General features: G+C 61.2%; 1 long non-coding RNA gene across 2 annotated transcripts; it reads left to right on the top strand.

Annotated features, from left to right (window-relative positions):
- The first annotated feature begins 3,595 nt into the window (after positions 1-3,595).
- On the top strand, positions 3,596-8,558 carry LOC149121088 (uncharacterized). Of its 2 annotated transcripts, XR_016224331.1 has the most exons (4): positions 3,596-4,570; positions 5,743-5,873; positions 7,616-7,770; positions 8,273-8,558. It is a non-coding gene; the product is annotated as an uncharacterized LOC149121088 (long non-coding RNA). The 2 variants fall into 2 exon arrangements; XR_016224330.1 differs by lacking the exon at positions 3,596-4,570 and having other exon boundaries at positions 4,909-5,873.
- The last annotated feature ends 1,999 nt before the right edge of the window (positions 8,559-10,557 follow it).

The following is a 10,557-nucleotide window of genomic DNA, read 5'->3' as shown; positions in this document are numbered from 1 at the left end:
TCTTAATGTGGCCGTCTAGTTGAAAGTTTTCTATGCATTGAAATGTGTTCCCCTGCTTTGCAAATGAACATGAAACCAGCCCCTTCCCAAGGCTGGGATTGCAGGGCTGCATTGCCAGCATCTGATGCCCCCAGGGAAGCCCCCAGCCGGCAGGGGCCAGTTGGGGGGAGGGGAGGATGGGAGGGATGAAACCCTCGCCCGCAGCTGCAGCTCCAGGCTCTTCACCGCAGGGCGGACGTCTGTCAGCCTGGGGGATCAGACAGGAAGGTTTCTCTCTCCGCCTGGCAGGTGCACCTTGGTCACCCGGCATGGCCTGGAAGGCCTGGCTGCGCCGACGCTGAGCTGTGCTGCAGTGGCAGAATCCCCGGGAGGCTTGGCTGGAGGTCACAAGGTTAAGGGGGTGGGGGGAGGGACTTGAACAAACTCTCCAAGCCAGGGCTCTCCGGGAGCCCAAGCTGACGCCGATACTGAATGGTGCCAGCTAAGGTCGCAGTCAAGGAAAGTGTCACCCCGCATCAGAGCCGCGCCAGACGCTGCTTCTCACATCACAGCCCTGCGGGTGGGAGCTCTGGGGGGCAGAGAAGGTGCTCGAAGCCTCGGCTCTGCAGCCCGGCCGACGCGGGGTCACCTTGCGCCACAGCCGATGAGCACGGAGGCCCGGGGCAGCTGTGAGAGGCTCGGGCCCCGCGCCTCCTGCCACCTCGCGTGACAGCAAAGCCCAGGGAGGGCTCTGCCCGTCTCGGACAGCTCCCAGCTTGGCACCTCGGGCAGCGGCACACACACCGCCCCGAGGGAGAGGGGCTGACCAGCGCCATCGCGTCTGCACCTGGGAAAGGCGCTTCTGCGAGGGGCGGTGGGGGACTCCCACAGGCCCCAGGCGGGGTACCTGACGTCACCACGCAGCCTGACGTCACAACGCACACCTGACGTCACCACACACGCCTGATGTCACCACGCACGCCTGACGTCACCACGCACACCTGACGTCACCGCACACGCCTGACGTCACCGCGCACGCCTGACGTCACCATGCACGCCCATCTTCCACTTCTCTATCGCAGGAAATGAGAATTACGCGTCCACAAGCGGACGGCTGTCGCGACCGTCCAGGCGCCCACTCCTGGGCTGCAGGGGTCAGCCCTCCCACTGGGCACCCTCCCACCGCGTCTCAGATGACATGCTGGAGTCTCCGCTCTGCACTTCTGACAGGTGGCTGCCCAGTCCCTCATTTCAACACAGCACACTTCCGTCTTGCTGGAAGAGTCTCCCAGTCCATCGCCCCACCCCTCTGCCTTGATTTGTTTTTCCACCACAGCTTTGTAGAAACGGGCATCAGTAGCACCCCTCGGTACGTCCTCTTGCGTGTCTGGATTCTTGCTCCCCGTATGGCTGCAGTGTGGTCATTCCACGTGGCCGCACGCACCACGAGTGCCTTTTCCTCGCTCAGCAGTGCTCGGCAGTGTGGCTGTGCCACACCTGTGTGCCCCGCTCCTGCCTACAGATATCCCGTCCCTTCCAGTTTGCAACGAGCAGCTCCGTACCCGACCTCGTAATCCCACCTCTGGGACAAACACCCAAGGGCAGATCTACTAGGGCAAAGGTAGGTGTAGGGGTGACTCCATGGGATGCCGTCAAACTCTCCTCACAGTGGAGGTAACATTGGGCAGTCCCATCAGCGGTACAGGAAACTTGTGGCTGCTCCACGTTCTCGCCAGCATTTGGTGCTGACAGTCTTTATAGTGCTTTTCTTATTTATTCTCATATTGTTTGAAAGGCCCAGAGAGATGGGGAGAGAGACAGAGATAGGTGGAGAGAGAGCGTCCATCTTCTGGGTCACACCCCAGATTCCCACATCAGCCAGGGCCGTGCAAAGCCAGGAGCCCGGAACTCAATCCAGGTCTCCCAGGAGGGTGGCAGGGACTCATGTCCGCAAGTCATCATCACCGCCGCCAGGAAGCTGGGGCGGAAGTGGAGGAGGCGGAACCTGGACGACGTAGTCCAGTACGGGGTGCAGGGTCCCATCTAGCCGCCTAACCGCCGCACCGTGCACCTGCTCCTCACCCTGTTTCTGATTTGCCGTTCTCTGTTGACTAACGCGTGTGGAGCCTTTTTACAGTGCTTATTGGCCAACATAATTCTTCCTTTGTAAGGTGTCTCTTAGAATCTTTGGGTTATTTTGTACTGTGTTTGTCTCGGGTATTTTCCATGAGTTATAGACTTCCATTATGGATCCTAGATTCACGTCCTTTGTCAGACTCGTGCTTTGCGAGTATTTTCCCGGCGTGTGCCTGTGGTTTCATTTTTGTATCTTTCCAGGAGCCATTTTCAGTTTAGAGAGAGTCTAATGTAGCCTTCTTTTCGTTTATGGTTGCCGTTTTCTGTGTCCTGAGAAATCTCTCCCTAGCCTAGCTTAGCCTTCCCCAATAGCTTTTTAATGTCTGTTTTTCTCTTTGGGTCACTCATTTCATATCAACTTTCAGGTGTTGTGTGAGGTAGGGGTTCAAGAATTTTTTTTTAATTCCCAGTTATTCTAAAAAGCATTTGTTCAAGGGATTTTCCTTTCCCCGTTGAAATGCTTCGGTGCCGCTGTCAAAAATCAGACAATGGCGTGAGTCCGTGGCTGGCCCTCGCTCTCCTGTCAATGACCAATTAGTCGATTATCATATATATGCTTATCATTATATATTATATATATATCATTATCATATATTTATGCTTACTTTACACACTGAGCCTTAAGCTTAGGAAACACAAGTTCTCCAGCTTTGCTCTTCTTTTTCAAGACTGGCTGGTTATTCTAGGTTCTTTGTCTTTCCTTGTGAATTTCAGAGGGTTTTAAAGAGGCAAAGAATTTTGATTGGGATTGAGTCAAAGTCTAATTAGGAAAGAGTTTGCATTTTGACAGTACTGAGTCCCCTAAGACGCACACGGTGTATCTCTCCGTTTGTTTGTTACAGGAACAATTATTATTGTTACAGAACTCATACACACACGTTGCCGAAATTGCTATTGCAGAACCTGTCATTCCTCCGGTGAGATTCCGCAGGCTCAGGAGTGGGAACTGGCAGATCTCCCAGTAAACTTGTTCCTGCTGTGGACGGAATCGTGTCACAGCTCCAACGTAGCGGTCTGGGGGGCGGGACGCCCTGTGTTGGAGCCGCGACCCCAGCGTGACTGTAGGTGGAGCCTTCAGGGTGGGATGGAGGAGCTATGAGGTCCTGAGGCTGCGGTCCCTGAGCTGTGGCATTGGCCAGAGGGGATGGGGAGGTGAGCTTGAACCTGGGAAAGGCCACGGTGCAGGGCACCGCAAGGCAACCGTCTGCAAGTCGGGAGCAGAGCCCTCCCTGGAACCCGATCAGAGGCACAGACACCCCCCGCAGAGGAAGCCCCTCGGGGGGCGGCCCCCCTCCCGTTTCTGCCCACTGAGCTCAGCATTTTCAGCTCAAAATTCCTGCGGGCTCCTTCCACCCCCTACAGTCTCACGGAAACTCTGCTCCCCAGCACGCCTGGTGTGGGGCATCTCTGCGAAGCCTTCCACTCCGTGCAATCATCCGGGGAAGCAGCCCCTGGGACTCACACGCCGTCCAGACGGGAGCGGGAAGCTGCCAGCTCCTGGCTCCGGCCACCCACTTAGGCTGCAGCACGGAGCCCACTGGTATAAAATTCTCACAAACCGGCCCAAGGAGTCCAGCTTTCCTGGGCCCCTCATTCCCTGCAGGGCTATCTTCCTTAAGAGACACCCACTGCTGAACCACTTTACACCTGCTGGGAAAAGGCCGCCCATGGTGCCGGACCCACAGGCGAGCACCTGCTTCTCAAATGTCAAGCGGATACTGACGTCTGGGTTTGTGCGCGCGCACTCGGTGCCCTGTTGCTCAGTGCCGGCGCTTCTCCTGGAGTGTGCGAGCCGGAGCCGCGCTCCTCCACCGAAGAGGTGGCCCTGAGGCTCCAATGACCACCGTCAGCCAGGAAGGGACCGGGCACACGCCGAGTGCGTCTGCCGCAGCCAGACTGCTGGGGGCATTCGCTCCACTCCCCACCCCCAGCTTAGTGCTAGCGTCTGCTCTTGATTGTGGCATCAGCGTCTGCTCTTTGCGGATCGGGGAGTGACCTGCAGGGGCAGCTTCCGCCCTGATCTGGGCACTCATTCACTCAGCTCATAGCTGAGCTTCTAGGAAGACGGCAGAGAAATAAACAAGGCAGTGGCCCGGCCTCTGCCTCGAATAGCTTACGTTGCCGTGGGAGGGCTGTGCTGGGGGGAAGGAAACGCACCCTGAAGATAATAGGATGCTGGGACAAGGTGTCCAGGAAGAGGGGGCCGAGCACAAGGCCTCACAGTCACCCGAGGGTCAGCGGCCAGGGCAAATGCCTGGAACGGGAGTGTCCTTGTTGGCTGGAGAGACAAGGGGAAGGCGAGAGCCCCGGGGCAGAGGGGGCCATCACGTGGGGTCTCCTGAGACCAACGCCGCAGTCGCAGCACCTTCCTCCCAGCCTTCGGGCTCAGCCTTGCTCTCCTCCAGTGCACCCTCTGCACGGCGCAGGCTCGGGAGTAAGCGGCTCACCCGGGCAGGTGGGGCTCACCCGGGCAGGTCGGGCTCACCCGGGCAGGTGGGGCTCACCCGGGCAGGACGGGCTTACTCCGGCAGGTCGGGCTCACCCGGGCAGGACGGGCTCACCTGGGCAGGATGGGCTCACCTGGGCAGGTCGGGCTCCCCTGGGCAGGATGGGCTCACTTGGGCAGGTCGGGCTCCCCTGGGCAGGTCGGGCTTACTCCGGCAGGTCGGGCTCCCCTGGGCAGGTCGGGCTCACCCGGGCAGGTCAGGCTCACCTGGGCAGGATGGGCTCACCTGGGCAGGTCGGGCTCACTCGGGCAGGACGGGCTCTCCCAGGCAGGTCAGGCTCACTCGGGCAGGACGGGCTCACCTGCGCAGGTCGGGCTCACCTGCGCAGGTCGGGCTCTCCCAAGCAGGTCGGGCTCCCCTGGGCAGGTCGGGCTCACCCGGGCAGGTCAGGCTCACCTGGGCAGGATGGGCTCACCTGGGCAGGTCGGGCTCCCCTGGGCAGGATGGGCTCACTTGGGCAGGTCGGGCTCACCCGGGCAGGTCGGGCTTACTCCGGCAGGTCGGGCTCCCCTGGGCAGGTCGGGATCACCCGGGCAGGTCAGGCTCACCTGGGCAGGACGGGCTCTCCCAGGCAGGTCAGGCTCACTCGGGCAGGACGGGCTCTCCCAGGCAGGTCAGGCTCACTCGGGCAGGACGGGCTCTCCCAGGCAGGTCAGGCTCACTCGGGCAGGACGGGCTCACCTGCGCAGGTCGGGCTCTCCCAAGCAGGTCGGGCTCACCTGGGCAGGTCGCCTTCCTGTAGCACAGCCTCAAAGCCTTCCTCGGCCCGCAGCCCCCACAGGATCAAGCTCAGGCTCCTTAAGGTGGACCGCAAAGGTCTCCTTAAATCTGGCCTCCTGTGCCTCTCCCCAGGCAATTCATGCCCCAGGCAAACCAAGTTCTTGGCCTTGACCTGCCTGCAGGAGGCTTCCTCCTCCGTGAACCATCGTCCACGGGGCCTTGTGGGGGCACAACTCAAGTGGATTAAGCCAGCGCCCCAGGCAGGGTGCTAGGAGGGGCCACTCAGGGTCCATCCCTGGGCCTCGACAGGTGTATCCCAGGGGTTGATGGGGCACAGGCCGAGAGTTCGTAATGAGAATCGGAAACCAAGGTCAGAGGTCATGCACGCGCCCCACTCCAGGAACTGCCGATTCCACTGGGCGGGAGCAAACACCGCTGACGCAGGCTGCTTCCGGAAGACCCCTCTGCCTCCCACAGACACAGATACGGCATCTGCGCCTCGTCTCCGGTCCTCGCCACGTGAGTCCCACGGTAAGGACGCTGAGTTGGACAAATCTCTTTTAAAAATTTACTGTTTTTCATTTAAAAGACATACAGTCATACACAGAGGGACAGACAGACAGGCAGAGCTCCCAGCTGCTGCTCCACTCCCCAGGCGCCTGCAGAGGCTGGGGCTGTGCTGGGCCAGAGCTGGAGGCTGGGAACCCCATGCAGACCCCCCACCTGGGTGGCAGGAACCCACATGCTTGAGCCCTCGCTGCTGCCCCCCAGGGTTCACCGTAGCAGGATGTGGCAATCATGACATTGAACCCAGGAAACCCAATGTGGGCTGTGGAGGTCTCAACCGCTGTCTTACTCGGCTGAGCCAAGTGCCCGCCCCAGGTCGGACAAATTTTGAGAAGCAGAGCTGGGTGTCAAACGTCACGGTCCCTACCCTCACACCTTCCAGAACCAGGCAGAGACCACAGCAGCACCTCCAACCGGAGGGACCCCATGGCCTCCCAGCCACACGCACCTGCTGGAAGAGGGGGCTGAGAGAATGGACTCCAGGCCAGGCCGGTCTGTCTGTGCCCGGCTCCTGGGTCCCGTGGCCTCTCTCTGCCTCACCTGTGAAGACCGGTTCTCCTCTGGGGGGGGGGGGGGTGGTGCTGGGGGCAGCAGGTTAAGCCACCACGTGGGATGCGTGCATCCCATATCCAAGAGCCAGTTCAAGTCCCGGCTGCTCTGCTCCCCACCCAGCTTCCTGCTAACGTGCCTGACAGGCAGCCGAAGATGGTCCAGGTACTCGGGTTCCCGTCACCCTGGTGAGGGACCTGGATGGAGCTCCTGGCGCCTGACTTTGGCCTGGCCCAGCCCCAGCCCTTGGAGGCATTTAGGGAGTGAACCAGTGATGGAAGATCTCTTTCTCTCTCTCTCTCTCTCACACACACACACACACACACACAGAGAGAGAGAGAGAGAGAGAGAGAGAGAGAGAGAGAGAGAGAGAGACTTTGCCTTTCAAATAAATCCTTTTTTAAAAAAACAAGAACCTGTTTATCCTCACAGGACGCACGCCCTAGGCAGGTTTGGTGAGCGCCCTGCACCTGCACAGGGCGGGTCCCAGCAGAGCCCCGCCCCCGGCCCACCTGTCGGTCCACACCGCTGGCAGCAGGCCGGGGAGCCCGGGGTCACCATTTGTCAGGCTGCATTCTGTGTTGTGTTTTCCGTGGAGTCAGCCCGGCGCTCTCTGCTCTAAAGGATGCTGCTGTCCAAAGCGGCTCCTGTCGGTGCTGCCGCCCCGCTCAGCACCCAGCGCCGGCCACGAGGTCGTCCCCGGCTTAGCTCATTGTCTCCTCGCTACAGACTCTGAGTCCCAACCTAAGAGGCCTCCGTCCGCCGGGCTCGCAGCCTGGCGGATTTTATCACAGCCATAACTCTCCCGAATGGCGGCCGTTACTCCACAGTTACTAGTGCACAGCCGCACGGCCGTGTGCGCCGCGACGCAGCCATAAATCTCATTTATTGAGTGCCTACTGTGTGCCCCATGCAGGCGGCGGCCGGCCACTCTGCCTCTGCCAGCGCTGCGGCACACACACCTCGCGGTCGTCCTCAGATGGACTCCACGTCCTCTCCTCTCTGGCCTTACCCTGAAGTTAGGCTGGAAGCAGCCCCGCGCCCTCCCCACCCAGCCTCTGTCCTGTCCCAGCCTGCAGAGAAGCCCTGGGGAAAGCGCCTCTGGCCTGGCCCTCAACACACCTTGCTGTTTCCTGCCCTTTTGTTTTACATTTTAGAAGCTGATGTATTTGAGAGGCACAGAAACACACGTGGAGAGAGACAGAGAGAGAGAGCTCCCAAACTCTCTGCTTCGCTCCCCCAAATGCCCACAACAGCCAGGGTCTGGGCCAGGCGGAAGCCGGGAGCCAGGAGCTCCATCCGGGTCTCCCAGGTGGGTGGCAGGGACCCAGTCACTTGAGCGTCAATGCTGCCTCCCAGGGTGCGTGGTGGCAGGACGCTGGGGTCAGGAGCAGAGCTGGGTGTCCGAGCCAGGCACTCCATGTGGACGCAGCTGTAGCAAGTGCTGGGCCAAACGCTGGCCCCTTCTGTGGCTTTTAGACACCCTGGGGCTGCTGCCACCCCTCCTGCATCTCCAAGGGGTCCCTTCTCTCTCGAGCCCTCTGACTAGACATAAATCTTGCCACCTCCTCATCACTGCCCGCCCCAGCCTAGCCAGCAATTCTGAGAGCAAATATGGCCACGTTCCGCCCCACAGCTCCATCCACGGCAGCTCTGCCTCCCACATGGGGTTGGCGGGGGGCTCACAACCCCAGCTCCCCGGGTGCGCCCCTCACAAGCCGCTCCTCCAACTCGGATCCAGCCACTGGCAAAGGGAGAGGGGATTTCAAGCCATGTCTCTACGGCCGATCCGTGTCTCATTTCTGTTCTCCAAGTGACAACAGACAGGACCCGGGCACCCAGGCTGCGAGCTGTCCATCTCCACCCCGCTGCACGGTCCCCATCACGCTGCCCCCAGGGGGGTCTGCCCATTGTCTCTGGCATTGCTGAGCTGTCTCTGGGCTCTGGAGCACGCACCGTGGCACGGGGGCGTGCACCTGCTCAGGTGGGAGCGGTACTCCCCCCCCACCCCCGTCACTTTCCTGCACTTGTTTTTCTTTGCTTCGAAGGACCACAGAGAACCTCCACACTGGCCGTGTTCTTGATTGTCAGCGCTGGTTGTACATCCCACAGATTCATTTTCTAGATTTTTTTTTTTGGTCATTTTATTGAAATAATTCAAGAATAGCTAATACTGTCCTTTCTTTTGTAGCTGAGCATAAAGCCGGAACAGGGGTGAGCCCGGGGGCTGGGGGTGACTGGAGGACCTCCTGGGCCCCCACCTTTGTCGGTAGGAAGTTGTGGGTGCTGCCTGCCGTGCGACCACAGCCCCGATCTGCAGCCGGCAGCAAGTGCCCGGTAGCGTCAGGACCCTGCCCTCCCGGGCCCACGAGCAGCACCTGAGCCTCGAAGGGTAGACAGAGCTTGCGCCCGCTGCAGGTGCAACCCAGGTCTGACTGGACGCTGTCACACGCGTGGCTCGGGAACAGCGACGTGAGAGGCACCCTCTCAGCCAGGGGAGGGGACGCTATGACCTCGCCAGCTCCTCAGGGAGGCACCGCTGCACCTGCTTCTGGGGCTGCGGCCTGTGTCCCCCCCTGTGCCCACCGTGAGAACAAATGCACCCACACACCCCTCATCTGTTCCCCCCGGAGCCAGTCCCACAGCCACCCGTCAACAGGGCCCCAAGCACAGCTCTTTCCGGCCCTCACGGGTCCCCCTCGGCTCCCGTACACGGAATCCTGCTCCTGGGCTTCCGACGTCCACACCAGCTGGACAGAAACAGTCACAACCTCAGTGGGGCCACGAAGGGGAGAGGAGGGGAGAGGAGGGGAGGGAACGGAGTGACCCCTGGCCGGGCTCCACCCGGACGGAGCTGTGGGCACTCGGACCTCGCCCAGACCCCCGCAGTCTCGCCCATACTCTCGCCCCATGCTGTCCCCCTTGGGCCCCTCCCCAGCTCCAGGCCCTGCGGGGTCACAGATGTCCTCCCCAATGCCTTCCTCTCTGGAGGGGGCTGCCCCACCTTGCTTCTTGTCCTTTAGTTTGAGAGAGAGAGAGAGAGAGGTGGCTCCCCTATGCTGGTTCACTCCTCAAACGCCCGTGAGGTCCAGAGCCAGGAACTCGGTCCCACCCCAAGTCTCCCGTGTGTGTGGCAGGAACCCAACCCCTTGGGCCATCACCCTGCCCACCAGGGCCTGCCCTAGCAGGAAGCTGGAGTCTGCAGTCAGAGTCAGGAATTGAACCCAGTTCCTCCGACGTGAGACGCAGGCGTCCTAAACACTGGGCTTAAACTCGTCCTCCGGCTGCCCTCTTCGAGCCCCGGGGCCCCTCCTGCTCTGGCCTTTTGCCCTGCGGACCTCAGCTCCAGGCTGCAGCTCCTCCTGCCCGAGTGCCCCGCTGCTGCCTGGGTCACAGAGCGGTGCAGCTTCCACATCCGGCCTCATGCTGTGTCTCTCATTACCACCCAAGGCGCCAGGGCTCGGAGCGAGGACGGAGCAGAGGCTGACCGTGCACGAGGCTCTCCCCACGTCCTGAAACCCGCCAGCCCCTTGGTCCCTGACCGGCGTCCTGGACCCAAGCTGCACGCTGTGCGGGATGCGGGGCCTGGGAGTCTGTTCTGCGCCCCCCGGCCCCCCAGCGAAGCTTCTGCCTTTCTCCGGGAAGTCTCCTAGCTGCTTTCACGTGTGAGGCCATTTCACCTGTGTGGCACCTTGCCTCGCCCACATGCAGGTGGAGGGGTGCAGGTGGAGGGGTGCAGGGGGAGGGGGTGCAGGTGGAGGGGTGCAGGTGGAAGGGTGCAGGTGGAGGTGGCGCCCTGGGGGAGTGAGCAGGTGGAGGGGTGAAGGTGGAGGGGGTGAAGGTGGAGGGGTGCAGGTGGAGGGGGTGCAGGTGGAGGGGTGAAGGTGGAGGGGGTGCAGGTGCAGGGGTGCAGGTGGGGGGGTGCAGGTGGAGGGGTGCAGGTGGAGGGGCTCCCTGGGGAGTGAGCAGGTAGAGGGGTGCAGGTAGACCCGTGGTGCAGGTGGAGGGGTGCAGGTGGAGGGGCTCCCTGGGGAGTGAGCAGGTAGAGGGGTGCAGGTAGACCCGTGGTGCAGGTGGAGGGGGTGCAGGGGTGCAGGTG

The sequence above is a fragment of the Oryctolagus cuniculus genome, chromosome 17 (genome assembly GCF_051225735.1).
Source record: "Oryctolagus cuniculus isolate XC-2025 breed Fujian yellow rabbit chromosome 17, ASM5122573v1, whole genome shotgun sequence".
Lineage (NCBI taxonomy): Eukaryota > Metazoa > Chordata > Mammalia > Lagomorpha > Leporidae > Oryctolagus > Oryctolagus cuniculus.
Note: the sequence above shows the minus strand (reverse complement) of the source record. Positions and strands in the feature narration are given on the sequence as shown.